Here is a 22,006-nt window from a genome sequence, read left to right on the forward strand (position 1 = left end):
ACTACCATTAGAGTGAGACTTCCAGACTCCAGAAATGAGATTTTAGGGAACCTCCAACTCAGGGAAGAGTATGTTGTTTCTGAAATAAGCATTTCATGAAATCCTGCCAGATTCCTGTGCATCTTACCCAGGGAATAGAAATAAATGCCTTAGATTCGATGGCCTTCAGAACCAGATGTCTCCATAGTATCCAATACAACCTGGCACACTGGCCCAGAGACACAAGCAGCTTAAAAAACTGAAGAAAGAAAAGAGTGCACATGGATCCTCATGGAGAGAATTTAATAAATTCTGTCCCCATAAACAGCAGTTTAAAATAAAATGAAAGTGCTTGGATTGATTTATAGGAAAGTGTGTTAGAAAGCCCAAATGGTATAAAGAAAATTAGCAATCTAGCCCCTTTAGATGCTGCTGGCCCTGTGGAAATTTACAAATTTATTTGTTTAAATCAACATCATATAGCCAGAATCTTTGTGATAAGAGCTGGTGGTTATAACAGGTCTCTGAAACCTAATTTGAATATCAGATAAAAACTCAGAACAATGCTCTATCCCACCCCACCAAGGCCCACCCTAACTGGGTATTTGCTATAATCTCAGGGTCAGAATTGTATTTCCTGATGCTGATGTATTTCCTAAACCAAAGGTGAAAGGGCATGCCTCCTTTTGGCTCAATCTAAAAACAAAGATTCTAAGCACAGTCAAATTTGAAATATTTTTCCTCAAAGATTGTTCTGGATGAATTAAATAAAACAATAATTTTAAAGAGTTGCAAGGCCCAAATAGCCCAATGGACCCTGATAAGTGTGGAAACAAGATTCTTCCCTTTACACTTCTGCCTGAGAAATCTGGGCAGGTTGGCTGCAATCTCGGAGTTCTTCATTATTCTTTCTTCAAAGGTTTGTTTCCTCTGTAAGGAGGGCCCTCATATACTTTTATAACCTAATCTACTCAATCATAAAATATAACCCTGTATTATGTTTTATGCTGTAGATGTATTTCAAAACAGAAAGACAGTAGAGGAGTGGGAGATGAGGTGGGGGAGTTAAAGAGGAATAAATTTACTCCTATAATTTATTCTCAGACTAGTATTTGGAAAGGAAGTTATGAGATGGAGAACAATTCAGTAATTTACACTTTACTCTTCTGAGTAAATCATGCAAATGAATAAAATTCCATTTCTAGCTAACTTGATTATATCTCCTTCCCTACATAATCATGTCCTATTTTGAGAATAAAATTTTAAAGTTTTTTTCCCTATAAAAATATTCTCTTTTTTTTCTGTTTTAAAATAACAAATGCCAAGTTCCCTATGGATTTTAATGATATTGAACATCAGACTGTCATTTTTCTCATAATAAAGAATACATTTACAATGTCATTCAGTCCCTAATGACTGCAGAATGAATTTCAGTCCCCTGTCTGCCCCTACCTGCTAAAAATTTTTCTCTTATCAGCCTTTGGTTGCAAATGCAATACAATTTATAGTAAGTTAGTTGGCTGCAAACCCTGGTAATTCCTACTAGGCTGGCTTGGCTAGAGGACAAGAACTCTTGTTTGAGGTTCTGATACAGCTTCAACGTCATGAGATCATTAAAATTGTCAGCTGGTCTGCAGCAGCTGCCTAGGTCCCAGGTTCAACAACTTGCACACACCAAACCTACATTTTTGAAGAGAAAGGTAATTCTAATTGTAAATGCCACTTTTCATTCATTTGCAAATTTCTTATTTACTCAATCTCTGATTTTTTTTAAACATGTTAACCACTTTCTGTTCCTGCCCTACCTATCCCACCCCTGAGAGACATATTTAATGGATTACAGCTCTTTCTTCCTTGGAATGGGGATATAGTCCTGTAATCCAGCACAGTAATCCATAGTTCCTACAATTATTGGAAGTTGGCACTTGAGGTGAAATCTATTTACTACCTTGGCTTTAAGTTATACCTATCTGAAACATTAGGTTCCAATTAGCTTTTCCCTTGGTAGTAAGGAGCTTAGAGGATGGGTTGAACTGGGACCCAGATGCTCACATAATGCTCCCTTCATTTTAATCAACACTTAGTATTGAAAATATCAGGGGACAAAAAGCCAAACCGGGCAGTAAAGACAGACTTTGTTCATAAATATTACTGGCCTGAGACTTCTGAGTTGAGAAACTGGGTGACATAAATCTTGTTTGATTGTGTTTGTTTATGCTCAGTTGTGGATATTTTTGTGTGACCAATGAGTGATAATCTCATCAGAGGTTTGAGAATTAGTAAATTCTCAGGAGGGAACCTGTGTTCAGAGAAGAAATCTCGGCAAGTATTTGGCACATAAGTAAACTCTAATTGGTTGCTGCCAACTGCATTCTACAGCTCAGTTCCTCTACAGGCTTTTTCACATGAGTTTTAATTTATTCTGATTGTTTTACTAATTTATTCTGAATTATCTTAATTGATTAAAAAATGTCAGAAAGATAATGTGGTAGATTAGCTATCCAGCATAACTTTCCTATTTGAAACAGTCAAATCTTAGATAGTTTTTTAAAGTCTCCTTTCCTTCCCACCTGCATTGGTAAACTGACATTGAAAGTAAGAAAACCAAAAACCTCCCAAACAGAAGAGAAAAGAAGAATTCTGGAAGGTAAGCAAGTTCAAACCAACCATCACTCTGAGGTTTCTGACAAACCTTGGAGACCTTGAGATCTGTTTGATCAATGCAGGGAGTAGCGGGGCAGGAGGTGAAACCTAGGGCCTCCTCCAAGTGAAAAAACTGATGCTAGACATTCACATACAGCTGAGACCCCAAAGAGCTACACTCTCAGTCTCAGGGTGAATAAGAAGTGAAACCCCCTGCCTTGAAGGGGAAAGTGAGAAAACCTGTCTGTCTTGACCTTGGCACCAAGGGAAGGGCAAGGAACAACTCTGTAGAGAATTCGTAACTCTATGCTGATCTCAAGTGGCTGTGCGTTCTGAATTCATCCTATCCATGTGGCCACAAAAAGCCTTATGTGTAGAATGTAATTTGAAGTGGTTTCAGGTTTGTAGTGCCCCTGGATGACTGGCAGAAGCAAACACAAATCCCCTCTGGAGAGACTCAGGCTACAAAGAAAAATGGAAAGTTGCCATGAAGTGATCCTCATTAGAGGAAACTCTGAAGTTGCCATGTACTTTGAGGAGAAGGAAGGTCTGAGATGCAAGAAGGAATGGGGAGCAAAAATATTGCTAAATATGCGGATAGATATAAACACATACTGTCTAAAACAATAATAATGTTTTATTTGTGGGGAAAAAATAAGGTAAACCAAAAGATTAGATAGCAATAAGCTTGTAAGGTGTAGAGAGGAAAGGAGTTAAGTTTTTTAAGGTTCATATGTTATTCAGGAGGGGAATAAAGATATTAACTATAGTTTTTTAGGTGTGTGTATTAAAATAGCTTGGACTGCCATTAAAAGGCTAGGAATAGTATAACTCTCAAAGACATAGAGAAGAAAGAATGAGATGGGAAAAGCATAATTTTAATCAGTCTAAAAGAAGGCAAGAAAGCTAGGGAAAAAAAAAACAGAAAGTTAAGACAAAGAGAAAGTACATGATACAGTGCTAGAAATAAATCCAAATATATAAATAATCACAACTCTCTAGTTAAAGACAAGTTTCGTCAAAATAAATAAAATCCTCTGTATGTTCTCTATAACAGATATACATAAACATAAAAACACAGAAAGATTGAAAGTCAAATGACTGAAAAGATATTCAGGCAACACCTAAATGAAAACTGGTATAGTGGAATTGCTACTAGACAAAATATAATTAAAGGTTAAATATGAAGTTACTTTATGATGGAAAAAGTTAAATTCATCAGGATGATATAACAAGTCAAAACTTGTATGCACTTAATGAAGTCTGAAAATATATAAACCAAATACAGAACTGCAAACATAAATTGATAAATCTGTAAGCATGGGGGAAATATTAAATATCCCTCATAGTAAAGAAATATCTCTCATAGTAAATTATAGATAAGGCAGACAAAATATCTGTAAGGATAAAGACGATTTAAAGAGCAAAATCAACAAACTTAATCTCCCAAGTTGGAGTATGCACATTTTTTTGAAACACAGATGAAACATTATGAAAACTGACACTGTGAAACTTGACATTAAGCTTCCACAGGCACTTTGTATAAAGCCTCAAGTCAAAGGCTTTATATCATATAGATATAATCTATATATAGATCATATATATATATATAGATCATATATCATATAGATCGCTCCTCTAACACAATGCAACTAAATTAGAGATCATTAAACAAACATAACTAAGAAAATCCTATACATTTAGCTATTCAAAAAACCACACATGTCTAAGGGTCAAAGAAACGAGTCAGAGAAAATTAGAAAATCTTAATCTGAACAATAAACATACTCCCCATCCAATTTTTGGGGATTCAGATAAAGTGGTACTTAGGGAAAATTTATATTAGAAAGAATAAAGGCTCAAAATTAATAAGCAAAATATCTAACTTAAGAAGTTAGAGAGAGGAGAATTAACACAAAGAAAGTAAAAGACGTAATGCAATTTGATCAGAAAATAATGAAACAGAAAACAAAAATACAATAGAGCAACATAGTTGCAAACTGATTTTTCAAAAAAAACGAAAAAAAGAACAAACCTCTGGGAAAATTAAGGAAAACAGGGAGAGTATTCTCAAATAAACGTCATGAAAAAAAGAGTGATATGACTAAAGATGTCAAAGTCACGAAAAAAAAAAAAGTCAATTGTGGGCTTCCCTGGTGGCGCAGTGGTTGAGAGTCCGCTTGCCGATGCAGGGGACACGGTTCGTGACCCGGTCCGGGAAGATCCCACATGCCACGGAGCGGCTGGGCCCGTGAGCCGTGGCCGCTGAGCCTGCGCGTCCGGAGCCTGTGCCCCGCAACGGGAGACGCCACAACAGTAAGAGGCCCGCGTACCGCAAAAAAACCCACGAAAAACAAAAGTCAATTATTTTACAATCTAGATGAATACATTCTTATGAAAATATAACTTGTTAAATCTCAAGAAGAAATAGAGAACCTGAATAGTCTTATAACCTTTAAAGAAATGAAATAGTTAAAAATTTTTGCACAGAGAAATTTTGATCTTCAGATAATTCCAGTCTTACACAAACCCTTTCAGAGAGTAGAAATGGAGGGAAATACTCCCCAACTTATTTTATGAAGTCAACATTACCTTGATGTCAAGTCTAGACAAAGACATTACAAGCAAATCCAAAACCCAGAACACCCTGAAATAGGCCAATCTCAATCATTACCACAGATACAAATTCTGAACAAAATTTATATTAGCAAATTGAAAATGCATAAAAAGACAGTACATTATGATCAAATTGCCTTCATCCCACAAATGTAATATTGGTTTACTTTTAAATTGTCTACCGCCTCATAAATAAATAGAGAAAAATCAGGTGATTATTCCAACAGATTCAGAAAAAAACATTAGAAAAACTCGACATTCACTTAGATTAGAAAAATTCTTGGTAAAGTGAGAATAGTCATTGTCATAGCTTGAGTCCCTCAGGAAGAAGAACCTGAGATGGGGGTTAACATGCAAGAAGCTGACTAGTGGGTGTTCCTGGTGTTAGCATCTATGGAAGAGAAAGAAAGTAGGACTGGGCAGAGGGGGGAGAAGTTGGGCTGCACTGTAGACTCAGGGAAAGCCTCAGCCAACCCTAAAGAGAGCTCTGAAATGAGGGTGGCCTTTTGCAGTTGGCTTGACTTGGGGTGAGTAGATTGGGCCTTTATATCTCATGTCAACCCGAGGTGGAGCTGCCCCAGGAGGAGGATGTGAGATGGGCAGGTTGACTCTCTTAAGCTAAAGAAGGCTGACAGTCAAGGGCTGTCTGGCAGCAGCACTCCCAGCTGCTGGAAGAATTACTTCAGCTCCCAAGTAATTGGGAGCTCAGAGGCACATCAGAGTGTCTGTTACAAGTCTGTACAAAAATCCTACAGCAGATGTCACAGTTAATGTTAGCGTGTGGAAACCGTTCCCTTCAAGATTAGAATCAAGACAAGGAAGCCCATTATCACCACTTCTATTTAGCACTGTGTGCTGAGACTGGAAAAGCAAAAGGTTTAAGGATTAAAATGGCAACAAAATGAATATGATTTGCAGGGACAATGATTGTCTATGAAGAAGATAATTTACAAATAAATTATTACAATAAACAAATTTGTCAGAGTTGCTATATACAAGGTAAAAGTATATAGATATGTGTATACATATGTCTGTCAATTGTATTTTTATAAATAGTTATTTAGAAAACCTTATTTTAAAATACTATTTACAACAGCATAGAAATATAACTTGAAATAAATCTAACAAAAATGTGTAATCCCTTTATGGAGAAAATGATAAAATTGTATTGAAAAATATTAAAGAATATGTTAAATAAATGGGAAATATATGGTGTTTATGGACAGAACTGTTCTATAAAGATTTCAATTCTTCCCAAATTGAGCTATAGATATGATGAAACTCCAATAAAAAAAAGTACCACTGTGGTTTTTGTGGAATTTCATTTATTTATTTTTGGCTGTGTCTGGTCTTCATTGCTGCACACGGGGTTTCTCTACTTGTGGAGAATGGGGGCTACTGTTTGCTGCGGTGCATGGACTTCTCATTGAGGTGGCTTCTCTTGTTGTGGACAGGCTGTAGGTGCGCGGGCTTCAGTAGTTGTGGCACAGCGGGCTCTAGAGTGCAGGCTCAGTAGTTGTGGCACACGGACTTCATTGCTCTGCGGCATGTGGGATCTTCCCAGTCCAGGGCTGGAACCCAGGTCCCCTGCATTGGCAGGCGGATTCTTAACCACTGTGCCACCAGGGAAGCCCGTTTCTTTGGAATTTGACAAGCTGATTTGAAAATTTATATGGAAGAATAAAAGACCAAGGAAGAAGAAAAGTGAAAAAACTTGCAATACTGGATAAGATGACTTATTATCAGATTATATGATTAAGAACATGATGCTGATACAGGATGAGACAAATTGACAAGTGAATAGAACAGACTAGAGCCCAGAAAGAAATCCCCATATATGCATATATGGAAGCTGGATTTTCACAGATCATTGGAAAAAGGAGACTATTTTGTAAATGGTTTAAGGACAATTTGGTTCCCATATATTTTTAAAAATCTGAAAATAGATCCTAATCTTATATCATAAACAAAAGTCAATCTAGGTGTTAAAGACTTAACGTGAAAGGCACAACCATACAGTTTTAGAAATAGCATATAGGGAATAGCTTCAAAATCTTGAGTAAGGGAGAGTTTCTTAAAGAAGACACAAAAGTGCAAATTATGCAGGGAAAGATGAATACACTCAAGTACATTAAAAGTGAGAATTCAGATTGTCAAAAGACACAGTAACAAGAATACAGAAACAACACGAAAACTGAGAGATGATGTTTGCAACCCTTATTATCAACAAAGATTAGTATCTGGAATATACAAAAACTTTGAAAAAATCAATAGGGAAAGACAAACCAACACAAAAATGGAGAAAACACACAGGAGCCAGATACTTACAAAAGAGGAATACAAAAAGTCCATAACCATAGGAAAAGGCGTTAACCTCATTAGCAATCAGGGAAATGCAAACCAAAACCAAGATAAGTCTTGTAAGTTACGTTTTCCTTTGCCCCCAAACTTAACAGCAAACATTTATTATCTAACAGTTCCTGTGGGTCAGGAATTTGAGGGTGGCTTAGCTGGGTGATTGTTATCCAGGATGTCTCATGAGGTTGCACTCAAGAAGTTAGTGGAGACAAGGATATACTGTACAGCACAGGGAATACAGCCTATATTTTATAATAACTATAAATGGATTATAATCTTTAAAAATTGTGAATCACTATGTTGTACACCCAAAACTTACAAAACTTTGTAAATCAACCATACTTCAATTAAAAAAAAGAAGGAAAAAAGAAGGTAGATGAGCTGTAGTCTTCTAAAGGTTTCACTAGCACTGGAAGATCTGCTTCCAAGATGGCTCACTCACACGGCTAGCAAGTTGATATTGGCTGTTGGCTGTTGCCACATGGAGAAACTGCTTGAATATCCTTACAATATGGCAGCTGGCCTCTCTCAGAGCAAGTGATCTAGAAGAAAGTCAGGCAAAGCTGTGCTGTCCTTTGTAATCTTGCCTCAGAAATCATAGTCCATCATTTTTGCAATATCTTATTGTTTATGCAGATCAGCTGTATTTATTGTGGGAGTGCAGTGTATCAGGAGGTGAATGTTAAGAAGCAAGATTCACTAAGAACCATCTTGGATACAAGCTACCATAGCTACCATTCCACATGTAATAGACTGACAACATTTTAAAAGTCTACCACTCCCTGTCATGAAAAAGACACAATGACACTCACTAGGACCACATGGGGAAAAATCAAGACAGAAGAGTTAACTATGTTGTGTGGGTCCCCTATCCTCTTGTCATCCTTCTGGTGAGAGAGAGGCGCTAGGGCCATTGAGCCATACTGTCTCTCTCAATCCAAGAGTATAGAGCAATAAAGACTGTCACCTGCCTGCACGTGGGAAGATAAACTGGTACAGACATGTCAAAAATATTTGCATTTCCTAGGAGAGTTGAACTTTTTGCACAAGCCATGATCTAGCAATTCCACTTGCAGTATATATTTTAAAGACAGTTTTGCACATGTGCGATAGAAAAACATGTTTACAGAAGTCTTACTTTTAAGAGCAAATATTTATAAATAATCCATTAATGGATAAACTAATCATGGTGTACTTATCAAGTGGAAAACTATATAGTAATGCAAAATGAATGAACTAAGGTACATGCTTCAATGTGAAGTAATCTAAAAAACAATGTTGAACAAAAGATGCAAATCACAAAGGAACATGCACAATGTATTCTTTAGAGACATACATATGAGATAAAACTGTAAAGAAAAGTAAGAGAATAAATGATCAATACAAAATGTAGGCTGGTAACTACTTCTGTGGGAGAGGGATCAGGAAGTAATTGGAAAGGAGCACTGGTAATGTTCTATTTTTCAAATGCCATGGTTCTTTAAATACTACTGATACATTTTATATAGTCTTTTTGCGAAAAGAATATGCTTCACAATAAAAAAATGCAAATAAAATGTTCTTAAAAAGTAATTTTAAATGTCAGGTCTATTTCAGTGAGCAAACGAATTTTTCTTAAATATTCATCGTTACACATCAAGCATCTCCCCATCCTCCATTCCTCTTCATCAAAAGAGAAAAGTATAAATGTACCAAGCCTAGAAAAGCGAGTTGAGTTTCTTCAATTCACAAATGCTACCACAAAAGTCATGGTAATTTGCCCTCAGAGCTCCTTCTGATTCATTGTCTGGCTCCACATCTTTGATGTGGATTTTCAGAACAGCTAAAATAGGCTGAGAATAATAAAACCAAATCCAACTTCATGCAAAAGAAAAATTAGAATTGGACTGAAATTGATTTGCTAGGTGAATTCTATTCTTCCTCAGGTCTGTGACATCATGCCATGTTAATGTTAAAACATATATTCTTCTCTTTATTTTCCTCATTGTTCTGTAAATGGTTCAGAAGAGAAATGTCATCAAGTCCAGATGAGTTACCAAGATGGTCCTAAATATTAGGGTTCTCTTACTGATAAAAAAATCAGAAGAATATTTCCAGAAATATAGTACATTTTTCTACAGTGCGTTAATCACTAAACTTTTTAAGAGTTTCCAAATCATAAATAGTTTCAATAGTGTATGTGCATTTTAGTTGCATAATCATATAAAAATAATTCATTGGCATTAAGAAAAGATCAATAGCACAGATGTGACAGACCCACGGATCAGTCAGCGTTCTTTGGTTGCAAGTAACAAACACCAAATCTGATTAAAACTAGCAAATAATTTATTTTGAGAATGTGGGGTGTCTCACCAAAGCAAAGAAACAACTGACCAAGCAGACTTTGGAAAGGGCAGGAATTAGGGTAGCTTCAGGAATCTAGATGGTAGAACTCATTAGGCAGTATTTTTTTCTTAGGTACTATCATCAAAATAAATTAGCTCCAGTATCTTTCAGTTCTTGTGTCACTGTGCTCGGTTTTCAAATTCCTGAGACAGTCTGGCCTGGGCCACCTCTTGGCAAGAGGAAGGGTATGGCATAATTGACAATTCTACCCAGACTGCTGCAGTGATAGGTTTGGGGTGGTAATGGGAAAAGATCCAGTATTCTCCAAAGTAAAATCAGGTGCTGTTACTAAAAGAATAGGGGGTATTGACATTGGGCTGGCAAAACAGCAGATATCCACTATAACCCTCTTAGCAGAAATTAATTTTGCTGTAATCTTCTTATCCAGAACCATTGCACAATTTAAATTAATGCTACAAACATTTGGGCATTGTCTTAGTCGGCTAGGACTGCCATAACAAAATCCAATAGATTGGGAGGCTTACGCAACAGAAATTTATTTTCTCACAGTTTGGGAGGTTGGAAGTCTGAGATCAGGGTGCCAGCATGGGTGGGTTCTGGTGAGACCCCCTCTTACTGTTTGTAGATGGTCATCTTCTCCCTGTGTCCTCACATGATCTTTCCTGTCTCTTTTTCTTAATGCCACCAGTCCTATCAGATTAGGACCCCACCCTTATTACTTCATTTAACCATAATTATATCTTAAAAGTCCTATCTCCAAATAGAGTCATACTGAGGGTTTGGGGCTTCAACATATAAATTTTGTGGAGACACAGTTCAGTTCATGGCAGATACCACTATGGGATTCACAGTTTGCTAACTTACTTTTTTTCTTTTTTCTTTTTTTTTTTTCGGTACGCGGGCCTCTCACTGTTGTGGCCTCTCCCGTTGTGGAGCGCAGGCTCAACGGCCATGGCTCACAGGCCCAGCGGCTCCGCGGCATGTGGGATCTTCCCAGATCGGGGCACGAACCTGTGTCCCCTGCATTGGCAGGCAGACTCTCAACCAATGCGCCACCAGGGAAGCCCTGCTAACTTACTTTTCACAGTCTTCTTGTCCTCATGCACACATTTGATTGCAAATTCTGGAGAATGTGTGCTGTTTTCTAAGTAATCTGTCTGGGGTGTGTCACGCTCTGTGGGGAGCCCTACCTCTCTGCCACCTGGACCAGGAAATACTGTGCTCAAAGCCAGAGGCTCGTGTCTGATATCCATGTCCAAGTCCATTACTTTTCTGCATTTCAGCTCTGGAGCACTCTCTGCTCCGGTCTTGGTAGCGTTTCCTCTTCTGTTTTTCAGACACCCCAACAGGAACTGCTTAGCTAGGCCATGTGGAATTGTGCAAAGGTGTCAGAACGCCTATGTTCTATCCCTAGCTCCAGCATCTCAAGCTGTGTGACTTTAGGGAAATCATTTAACTTCAGTAAATTCATCTATGCCACAAATGTGCACTGCTTTCTTACTTGCAAATTTGGGGCTAGGTGTTGAGAAGTCAGTGATACCTGCTACGAAAGAAAATGTAGGATGCTGTGAGAGCACGTGAGGAGGGTGAGGGCCTAGCAATGAATCTGGCAGTGTAGGTTGCGGAAGGCTTTCTGGAGGAAATGACCTTTGATAAGGAAAATGAAGGATGAGCAGGAAGGAGTTACCTAGGAGTAAAGTGGGGGCAGACTGGGGGAGGACACACCTTCAAGACAGAGGGCCCAGCATGTGTACAGGCCCTGAGGTAGGAGTGACTTGGCACACGGATCTTCTGGCTAGATCAGAGATGCACAGGAAGAGTGATGTAAGGTGAGGCTAGGCAGGAAGGCAGGGGTAAGAGCAGACCATTGTCAGACCTGTCGTCGATTCTGTTCTCTGTCCCAGGACCTGGGGTAGGAGTAAAGGAGACTTGCTCCAGTGTGTGTTTTCAAAAGATCACTCAGGCTAGAATATGGAGGATTACTGAGAGGAGGAGGAGGGATGGCTGAGGCTAGATCAGTGAAGCAGCTGGGGGGACGGTGGCTTGGAATAGAATGGGGAGAGTAGAGATAACGTATTAGTCATTTCTTTTTTTTTTTTTTTTTCAGTACGCAGGCCTCTCACTGTTGTGGCCTCTCCCGTTGCGGAGCACAGGCTTCGGACGCACAGGCTCAGCAGCCATGGCTCACGGGCCCAGCCGCTCCGTGGCACGTGGGATCCTCCCGGACCAGGGCACGAACCCGTGTCCCCTGCATCGGCAGGTGGACTCTCAACCACTGCGCCACCAGGGAAGCCCCCATATTAGTCATTTCTAACCAAGATTACTATGCCTGAGGATTATATTAAACCTACCTGACTGGCCCAGAGTGATGTTTACTGAGTGATGAACACATTCAACATTTATCGAACCAGACACTTCTCTAAGTGCTGAGGATATAGCAGGAAACAAAACACAGAGTTTTCCCTCACACAGCTTAGTTGCTAGTGAAATGGCTTACATTCTAGTGGGGTAGTTGAAGGGTCAAATGAGATATGTAAATTGCCCAAATGTGAACGGTTACCTTGGGATCTCTAGTTCACTGATATCTAGAGAATGCTGGTTTTCAGCTTCCGCCTTGTATTAGTTTCCTGTGGCAGCTGTAACAAATTACCCTGTATGTCTCCTGTGGCAGCTGTAACAAATTACCACAAACTTAATGGCTTAAAACACCACAGACATGTTACCTTCAGTTCTGGAGGTCGGAGATCTGAGGTGGGTCTCAGTGGGCTAAAATCGAGGCAGGGCTGCATTCCTTCTGGAGGCTCTTGGAGAGAATCTGTTTCCTTGGCTTTTCTCGCTTCTAGAAGCTGCCTGCATTCTTGGCTGAGGCCCGTCCATCTTCAGAGCCAGCAACAGCCAGACACGTCTCTCTCACACCCCATCCCTCTGGCACTCACCCTCCTTCCTCTCTCTTTGACTTATAAGGATTCTTGTGATTGCATTGGGCCCACCTGGATAAATCCAGGAAACTCGCTCCATCTGAAGATCCTTCACTTAATCACACATGCAAAGTCCCTTTTACCATGTAAGGTAAGGCATCTACAGGTTCTGGGGGCCAGGACATGGACACTTTCAGGGGTGGGTATTATTCTGCTGACCCCATTCTCCAGTGCAGGTTCAGTCTGTCCAAATCATGACACTGAATCAAATTTTTTCTTTTCTCTTTTTGGTGACCTCCCCAGGGTGTCACAGAGCAGTAATGTGAATCACAGAGACAACCAAGTTGGTTCAGTTTCTTTTTCCTGTGTCTGAGAGGTTTTAAGAGAATCCTAGAGGTACTCCCTCTTTATAAGAGGGTCTAGTGTCAAAAACACAGGTCTGGCCTGGTGCTGCTGGGGAAGAGAGCTGGGCAGGTGGTTCCTAGTTATGAGGGCCGCCTCGATGTTCTCAGAATATTCCAGCCAGTATCTGGAAATCTTTAACCATGAGTGCTCTGTCGAGCACGATATCCTACCTACAGGGTTACTAGTGGGGAAAAAAATGACACTTTAAAGAATATCCCCTGACACATTTTATAGCACAGGGGTAGGAAAAGGTTCAGGTGAATAAGAGAAGATCTGGAACTTGTTTCCTTATGGGGGAAACGATTCTAAGCAATTCCTTAAAGAATTACACTTTCGCATAATGCTGTTATTTTTCTTTTAATTTTCTTATTATTTATTTATTTTGGCTGCATTGGGTCTTCATTGCTGCGCACGGGCTTTCTCTAGTTGTGGCGAGTGGGGTCTACTCTTCATTGTGGTGTGTGGGCTTTTCATTGCGGTGGCTTCTCTTGTTGTGGAGCACAGGCTCTAGGCACACGGGCTTCAGTAGTTGTGGCACACGGGCTCAGTAGTTGTGGCTCATGGGCTCTAGAGCGCAGGCTCAGTAGTTGTGGCACGCGGGCTCAGTAGTTGTGGCACATGGGCTTAGTTGCTCCACGGCATGTGGGATCTTCCCGGACCAGGGCTCGAACCCGTGACCCCTGCATTGGCAGGCGGATTCTTAACCACTGTGCCACCAGGGAAGTCCAATACTGTTATTAAGGGATACCACTGGGGATTTTTAGTGACCCCTTTAAAACTAAATTTATTGGCATTTTATCGTCAGGGACCAGGCTGCAGTTTTGTATATCTTTCCCATGGTTGCTCTAGAGGAGCAGCTCTGAAAAGGAAATAAAGGGTTAAGTTAATAAAGGTTAAGTTCAAGTCCTCTTTTTTCCTTCAAGAAAATGACTAGGGTTTTCTGATTCTAGGTTAGAAACTGCCAACTCAGTAACAGCAAGTGAAAACCCACCCCCTTCAGATGCACACATAGTGTGAGGTGGGAGTGAGGCCTGGGGCTGCCGCAGCGCCTGGCGGGTCCTTGGCTGCACTTTGCAGGGATAGGCACATTTGGTTTGGACCTCCAGCCCCTGTGAGTGAGAGGGCCAGGCCGTGGAGTGTGGTTTCAAATACGTGGATGAAAACGGGCTTGAGAGGGAGGATGGATACTAGAGCGTTGCAGAAGTCAAGGCTGTTATCTGGGAGGAAAGGAGTGCACTCTGCCCCCATGAGTTGCCCCTGGTGTGACAGGGACAAGAGCTGACAGTGGAAAGCTGCGCTGAGAAAGGGGGCAGGACAATAAACTTTCTGGCCCCGTGTCTTTATTGCCTGCCATACACCACGCTCATGGGTCCTCAGGTCAGATTTGCTTCTTTGGCGAAAACGATTCTCCATTTTCCCCGGCCTCTGAGAAGCCACTGGAAGAAGCGGCCAGATGAACTTCAGGCGGGATGGGCCTCATCTTTGAAGGACAAATGCACAGAGGCACCCAATCTGCACTATCCACTTTCCTAGAGTCACAGTGCACTTCTTTCTTCCTTTCTCAGCCATTTTCCAAACCCTGCTCTCCGCTTTCCTTCAGTCCTTGTAATCAGCATCATCTCATCCACACCTTTCAGTGGCTGGCGACACAATGCCTGCAACCTGGCTCGCTGGTCTCAGTTCCCCGCAAGGCAGTCTCGGCTCTCAAGGGCACCGGCTGAAGAACAGACGCTGCCTCTGCGTCCCCTTTCCCACACTCCAAGCAGGAAAATGGGTGAAAGGGAGGTGAGGATGGGCCTCTCTTTCCCTTTCAAAACACTGGCATCAAAACCCTGCTAGGATTTCCATGCAGTACTTCATTGTGCATTGTGGGCTACAGCCCAGGTCTTTTCTATGAAAGCTAGAATTGATTCACTAGGTAATAAATGGAAGAATCCTCCCCAGGCTTCCCAGCAAAATTACTTACACTATTAGTAGCACTAAGCAGGCTTTTACAACTGGAGATAAGCTACCCTGATGTTCCGTCTGTCTAGATGTGTGAAATCCAGGGCTATTTCACATGGCCTCGAATAGGTGTCAGAGCCAGAGGAGAATGTGGCTGTTTGTGTCTCTGATCTCCTGCTTGGATTTGTTCCTATGAGGAAATGCTCTTTTTTATTCTTTCACTAGAAAGCCATAGCTCATTAAAACTACAAACAGAGAGCATAAAAAAACCACACGTTTAAACTCTGACTTTGCCTTAGGGTTTAGCAACCTGCCTAGTCAAATTGCCCTAGTGTTGCTATTAAAGCAAAGCTGCCTCTGTAAATAAATCACCAGGTGGCTCTGTCCAAGCATCTGAGAAATTTGTGTCAACATGTCTGTCACTTCTGCTGGCTGCCTGCAGTTTCGACAGTCAGGTGCAGGGTAGGCACCAGTCCCAGCTAGCGTCCTGGTTGTAGGGCTGCTGAGCTGTTGAATGGGGGAGATCAGCTGAACTCCTTTAAAAGCCCATCTCAGGGTCCCAGAGTTGTATGTCTGGAAGAGTCAATGTGATAATCAGTAACACCTTTTTTGTTTGTTTGTTTGTTTTTCAATAGACGAGCTCAGAAAAATTTTAAGTGAAATCTTATATTATTATTATGGTTATTATAGTCTCATTTAAGGAATCACATAACAAATCCTTTTTAAACACAAATAATCATCCCTTAATTTTACTTCTAGAAGTGCTGATTTTCATATGTTGGAAAATGGTTACTCCTCTAGAGAACAGCGTTCAGGGGTAAGTAAGCCATTTAGCAGTAATATAGTTAAATCTAGAGAACAGCGATCGGGGGGGGGGGGGGTGGGTAAGTAAGCCGTTTAGCAGTAATATAGTTAGATCTAGAGAACAGCGATGGGGGGGGGGGGTAAGTAAGCCATTTAGCAGCAATATAGTTAAATCTAGAGAACAGCGGTCGGGGGGGGGGTAAGTAAGCCGTTTAGCAGTAATATAGTTAAATCTAGAGAACAGCGGTCTCGGGGGTAAGTAAGCCGTTTAGCAGTAATATAGTTAAATCTAGAGAACAGCGGTCGGGGGGGGGGGTAAGTAAGCCGCTTAGCAGTAATATAGTTAAATCTAGAGAACAGCGATCGGGGGGGGGGGGGAGGTAAGTAAGCCGTTTAGCAGTAATATAGTTAAATCTAGAGAACAGCGGTCGGGGGTAAGTAAGCCGTTTAGCAGCAATATAGTTAAATCTAGAGAACAGCGGTCGGGGGTAAGTAAGCCGTTTAGCAGCAATATAGTTAAATCTAGAGAACAGCGGTCGGGGGGTAAGTAAGCCGTTTAGCAGCAATATAGTTAAATCTAGAGAACAGCGGTCGGGGGGTAAGTAAGCCGTTTAGCAGCAATATAGTTAAATCTAGAGAACAGCGGTCGGGGGGGGGGTAAGTAAGCCGTTTAGCAGCAATATAGTTAAATCTAGAGAACAGCGGTCGGGGGGGGGGTAAGTAAGCCGTTTAGCAGTAATATAGTTAAATCTAGAGAACAGCGGTCTCGGGGGTAAGTAAGCCGTTTAGCAGTAATATAGTTAAATCTAGAGAACAGCGGTCGGGGGGGGGGGTAAGTAAGCCGCTTAGCAGTAATATAGTTAAATCTAGAGAACAGCGATCGGGGGGGGGGGGGAGGTAAGTAAGCCGTTTAGCAGTAATATAGTTAAATCTAGAGAACAGCGATCGGGGGTAAGCAAGCCGTTTAGCAGTAATATAGTTAAATCTAGAGAACAGCGATCGGGGGTAAGCAAGCCGTTTAGCAGTAATATAGTTAAATCTAGAGAACAGCGATCGGGGGTAAGTAAGCCGTTTAGCAGTAATATAGTTAAATCTAGAGAACAGCGATCGGGGGTAAGTAAGCCGTTTAGCAGTAATATAGTTAAAGCACTGAGAGTGAATCATTTCTGCTACCACTCTCAGTAACTCTGTCTTGTGTGTCCCAGCTTGAAGGACCTTATGGAGGACGTGGACAAACATCTGAAGACAATACATCAGCTAGGCAGCCCGGGCCTCTCTGGGGTGCGGTAATTAAGGAGGTGGCGACAATTGAATAAGTCAGGGAAGGATGCAATGACCTTGCAGCCCTGATGGTTTCACTTCCCAACAGCGTCCAGGCATAACATTTCTGCCTGTCCTCTGGGACAAGGTGGGTAATGCAGAGCAGCAGAGGGGGCATTCTTCAGACACCAAAAGCAACAAAAAATAGAAAGTGTAAGGAGCTGACTTGATCTATTGAAGTGCATGCTTAATGTTCTCCCTTCTCCAGGGGATGAAAATGGCATTGAACATTTAGCAACACACAGCAAATGCAGTCCCAGTTAGAACCACAGGGGCGCTCAATAAGCAAGAATGGACTTAACACTCCAGGACCAGCAGCAAAAGGAGAAGGAAGTCCTTGCAGTCAGAAGGCACACAAGCTAAATGTCGGCTTAGACGTGATCTTTACTCCCATCCAGTGTGACGCTCCAGCATTTACAAAATGCATTTAATGCTCACAGAGATCCTGGAGGGCAGCTACTGTGGGTTGAATTATGTCTTCCTGAAAGTAATGTTGAAGTCCTAATCCCAGTACCCGTGAATGGGACCTTATTTAGAAATAGGGTCTTTGCAGATGTAATCAACTTAAGATGAAGTCATACTGGATTAGAATGGGCCCTATTCCAGTGCCTGGTGTCCTTGTAAAATGGGGGACATTTAGACACACATAGAGGAGAGAATGCCATGTGAAGACAGATACACAAGGCAAGACAGCCATGTGACAATGGAGCCATGTGACAATGGTTGCAGCTGAAAGCCAAGGATGCCAGTGTTGCCAGCAACCACCAGAAGCTAGAGGACGGGCATGGAACAGATTCTCCCTCTGAGCTGCCAAGAAGGAGCCAAACTTGCTGATACCTTGATTTTGGACTTTTAGCCTCCAAAATTGTGAAAGGATACATCTCTGCGGTTTTAAGGAATTTAGTTTGCAGTACTTTGTTACACCATCCCTAAAAAACTAATACTGTGGGTGATCTATTTCCAACTGTATGAAAGAAAAACCCAGGTTTCAGATATGGTAAGAAACTTACCCAACATTCTATAGCCGGTAGGAGATCAGTATGGAGACTTAAAACCCAGAGCTGTGACTTCAAATCCTAGGCTCTTCCCCCACCATGACCTCTGAAAACAGTTGACATGGAGGTGACTAAAGACGAGATGTGTAGAAATTTCATTTCTGAGTATACACTTAAAAATTATTGAAAGCAGGGTCTCAAAGAGATATTTGTACACCCGTATTTATAGCAGCATTATTCACGATGGCTAAAAGGTGAAAGCAACCGTAATGTCCATCGATGGATGAATGGATAAACAAAATGTGGAATATATATACAGTGGAATATTATTCAGCCTTAGAATGGAAGGGAATTCTGACTCATGCTACGACATGGATGAACCTGGGGGACATTTTGCTAACAGAAATAAGCCGGCCACAGAAAGACAAATACTGTCTGATCCCACTTATATGAGGGGATCTAGAGTAGTCGGATCCCTAGAGACAGAAAGTAGAGCAGCTGAGGAGGGGAAGCAGTAGGGAATTGTTTAATGGGTATAGAGTTCAGTTTTGCAAGATGGATAGAGTTCTGGAGACTGGTTTTACAACAACGTAAATGCACTCAACACTGCTGAACTATACACGTAACAACGATTATATGATACATTTTCTGTGTATTTTACCACAATTTAAAAAGGAGGGAGAGATATGGAGGGTCAGGGGTAGGGGTAGGGGGGCATGGAGGGAGCTTGTTCTGCTAACACGATTGTTAGGTTGGCTTTGCTCTGAGAAGGCACAGCCAGATTGGAAGGGCTGGCTTCCTCATTCCAGAAGATATTGCTTCCACCTGCCTGGGGCTTGTACCCTATGGAAGCCTTCAAAGAAGGAGGGTCACCTGCCTTCCTCCAGGGGGAGGGAGCCCACCCTCTGACAGTGCTGGCCTCGCCTTGCAGGCCAGCACACACTCTTACCCCAAACTGCTGCTTCAGGCAGCCTGGCCCAGGTGCTGGGCATCTGCCCCTGAGACTTACCTTGCTGCATTCTTCTCTCCGAAGACTCGGGGAACGCATCCTCCATTTGTTAGCAGAAGAGCGATTTTCATTGCTCTGCTTCCTGATCTTGCTGGCTTGTGGTGAAGAAGGGAGGCATGGGGGTCCGTTCCACAGACTATTCCCTTCACCTCCAAAGTCACGCTCCCTGATAGCAGAGCTGTGGCCCACCAGCTAAGAGATGGCCTCACTGCTGTTTCCTGGTTGGGAGCTGAGGGCTGAGCTGCTGGAAGCTCCAGTGCGGTGGCCCCTGGCCTGCAGGGGGCGCTGTCTCGGTGGGCGCTCTAGATGGGTGGTACATGCCTCTATTTTGTCTGCGCCTTCACTTGTGCTTGTGTCATTGACATACACATTTATGGTCTGATTCATTTGAGATTTACAACCCCTTCTTTCGAGAGTTTAAAGGGCGCAAAGGGACAGCATGGATGGATAAGCATCATAATGTTATGTGAATGTGTTGGTCCCTCTGCATCTGGCCTTCTCCATCCATTCCCCACACTCTTCTGCTGACCTCCAAGGGTGACATGTCCAGTGCTCCCCTTGCCCTCTGGCTTCCAACTGGGCTCAGCCCCTGGGAGGCACTGGCAGGGGACCACAGGCAGGGGGAGAGTCCATTCATGGTAGGTCTTCTCTCTGCTCCCTCGCTGCTGGCTCATGGCTGAATTCCTCCACTAAGCCTGCAGCTCCTGTTGGGGCAGAGTGGGGTGGCCCCTGCTGGCTTTGGAGCTCCCAGAGTTGCAGCCACAGCTTCCTCCTAGTGACAAAGCTAAAACATTTTAGTCATGAGTTTGATGTCCTATATTCAAGGGGAAGCAGTCCATGGACTGGGAGGGGAGGACAGTGCCTCACAAACAGTGGTGCATTCTTCCCTAGGGAATTTAAGAAACAGTCAGCTTTATAGAGCGTTAGAAACGGCAACTCGGAAACAGGGCATGATTGACTGGGGTTGCGCATCTGACCTTATGTAGAAAGGTCAAGGGGTAAGGAAGTAAGTATAGAGCCCAGAGTTGGCTTGGCATTTGGGGATTGGATGACCAGATATACTGCGTTACAGGTACATGAAAGTACAGGTACACCTCCGTAAAGAGCTCTATGGAAGAGTCTCTTCCATTCCTCCTCTGGGTACCATCTGATTCCTGCTGAGACTCTGACTGATACAGTGAGTGTCAGGAGAAAAAAATATTATCACAGAGAACCAAGGGGTTGGGAAAGGACAGGTAATATAAAAAATGCAAATCAAAAGTTGATGGATGTACTTAGGTTCTCTGACTTACTGACTGGAATTTTTAACATGAAAGGCCCAACAGCTGCATTGACTAGATCCTGTGGCTTTTTATTTTTAATAGTCTGCAAATCTTATCAAAAAGACATCCAGGGCTTCCCGGGTGGCGCAGGGGTTGAGAGTCCGCCTGCTGATGCAGGGGACGCGGGTTCGTGCCCCGGTCCAGGAGGATCCCACATGCTGTGGAGCGGCTGGGCCCGTGAGCCATGGCCGCTGAGCCTGCACGTCCGGAGCCTGTGCTCCGCAACAGGAGAGGCCACAACAGTGAGAGGCCTGCGTACCGCAAAAAAAAAAAAAAAAAAAGACATCCACCTTCTGTATATTATGGCCATGATTCCTGTCCACGGGTAAGTGTGGATGTTTTGAGGACCAGCTATGAGGAGGAGCTACACACTGGTGCCCTAGTCCAAAAGGATAATATTAATAACAGTAATAGTAACAGTAAGAGTGACATATAATATGCTGGGCATTATGCTAAATCTTTTCTGTATCGTCTCCTTGAATCCCCACAACGGCTCCATGAAGCAAACACCCTAATGTACAATGAAGAAACTGAACTTAGAGAGGCTAAAAATGTGCTTGGGGTTTTACAGTTAGACTTCAAGCCCAGGTATCTGACACCCCAGCCCTGCATTTGCAGCAGCCCTGCCCTTTCCAAATCATGGCCATTGCATTTCTAGGAAATCAAATATAGTTTTTCACCAGGATAGGGCAAGGTCCCCAAACTCTAATTAGAGGAACTAAGACACCCTGTGGAACAGTGGCAGGCTCTGTTTCACGTCTCTTGCTTCCCCCAGATGCCCACAAAATGGGCCACCCTACCACCACCACCACCATCACCATTACCATTACCACCACTACCACCATCACCACCATTACCACCACCATAACCACCACCATCATCACCACCACCACCACCATCACCACCACCATTACCACCACCACTACCACCATCACCGCCATTACCACCACCACCATTACCACCACCACTACCACCATCACCGCCATTACCACCACCATTACCACCACCACCACCACTACGACCGCCACCACCACCACCATAACCACCACCACTACCATTACCACCACCACCACCATAACCACCACCATTACCACCACCATTACCACCACCACCACCACCATTACCACCACCACCACCACCACCACCATAACCACCACCATTACCACCACCATCACCACCACCACCATAACCACCACCATTATCACCACCACCACCACCACCATTACCACCACCACTACCATCACCATCATTATAACCACCACCACCATTACCATCACCACTGCTACTTCCTCCTCCTTCTCTAGAAGCTTAAGTTTCTTCCAGGTTCCAATCCTGACTGAGGCAGCA

At 42.4% G+C, this 22,006-nt stretch overlaps 1 protein-coding gene across 5 annotated transcripts in view; it reads right to left on the minus strand.

The window, feature by feature from the left end:
- Positions 1-6,245: 6,245 nt before the first annotated feature.
- Positions 6,246-22,006, minus strand: part of MAN1A1 (mannosidase alpha class 1A member 1) — a 212,548-nt gene continuing 196,787 nt past the window's right edge. The window contains exons 14-17 of one of the 5 annotated variants that reach the window (XR_004022419.2): positions 19,338-20,121; positions 18,344-18,434; positions 15,232-15,399; positions 6,246-14,124 (exon numbers count right to left, since the gene is read on the minus strand). The gene's annotated coding sequence lies outside the window, so the exon portion shown is untranslated. The remainder of the gene's footprint in view (positions 14,125-15,231; positions 15,400-18,343; positions 18,435-19,337; positions 20,122-22,006) is intronic. The other 4 variants (XR_016395187.1, XR_004022421.2, XR_004022418.2 and 1 more) reach the window with 4 other exon arrangements.

The sequence above is a fragment of the Delphinapterus leucas genome, chromosome 12 (assembly GCF_059928025.1).
Source record: "Delphinapterus leucas isolate spDelLeu-1000000601 "Yukka" chromosome 12, BTC_Dleu_Yukka2, whole genome shotgun sequence".
NCBI lineage: Eukaryota > Metazoa > Chordata > Mammalia > Artiodactyla > Monodontidae > Delphinapterus > Delphinapterus leucas.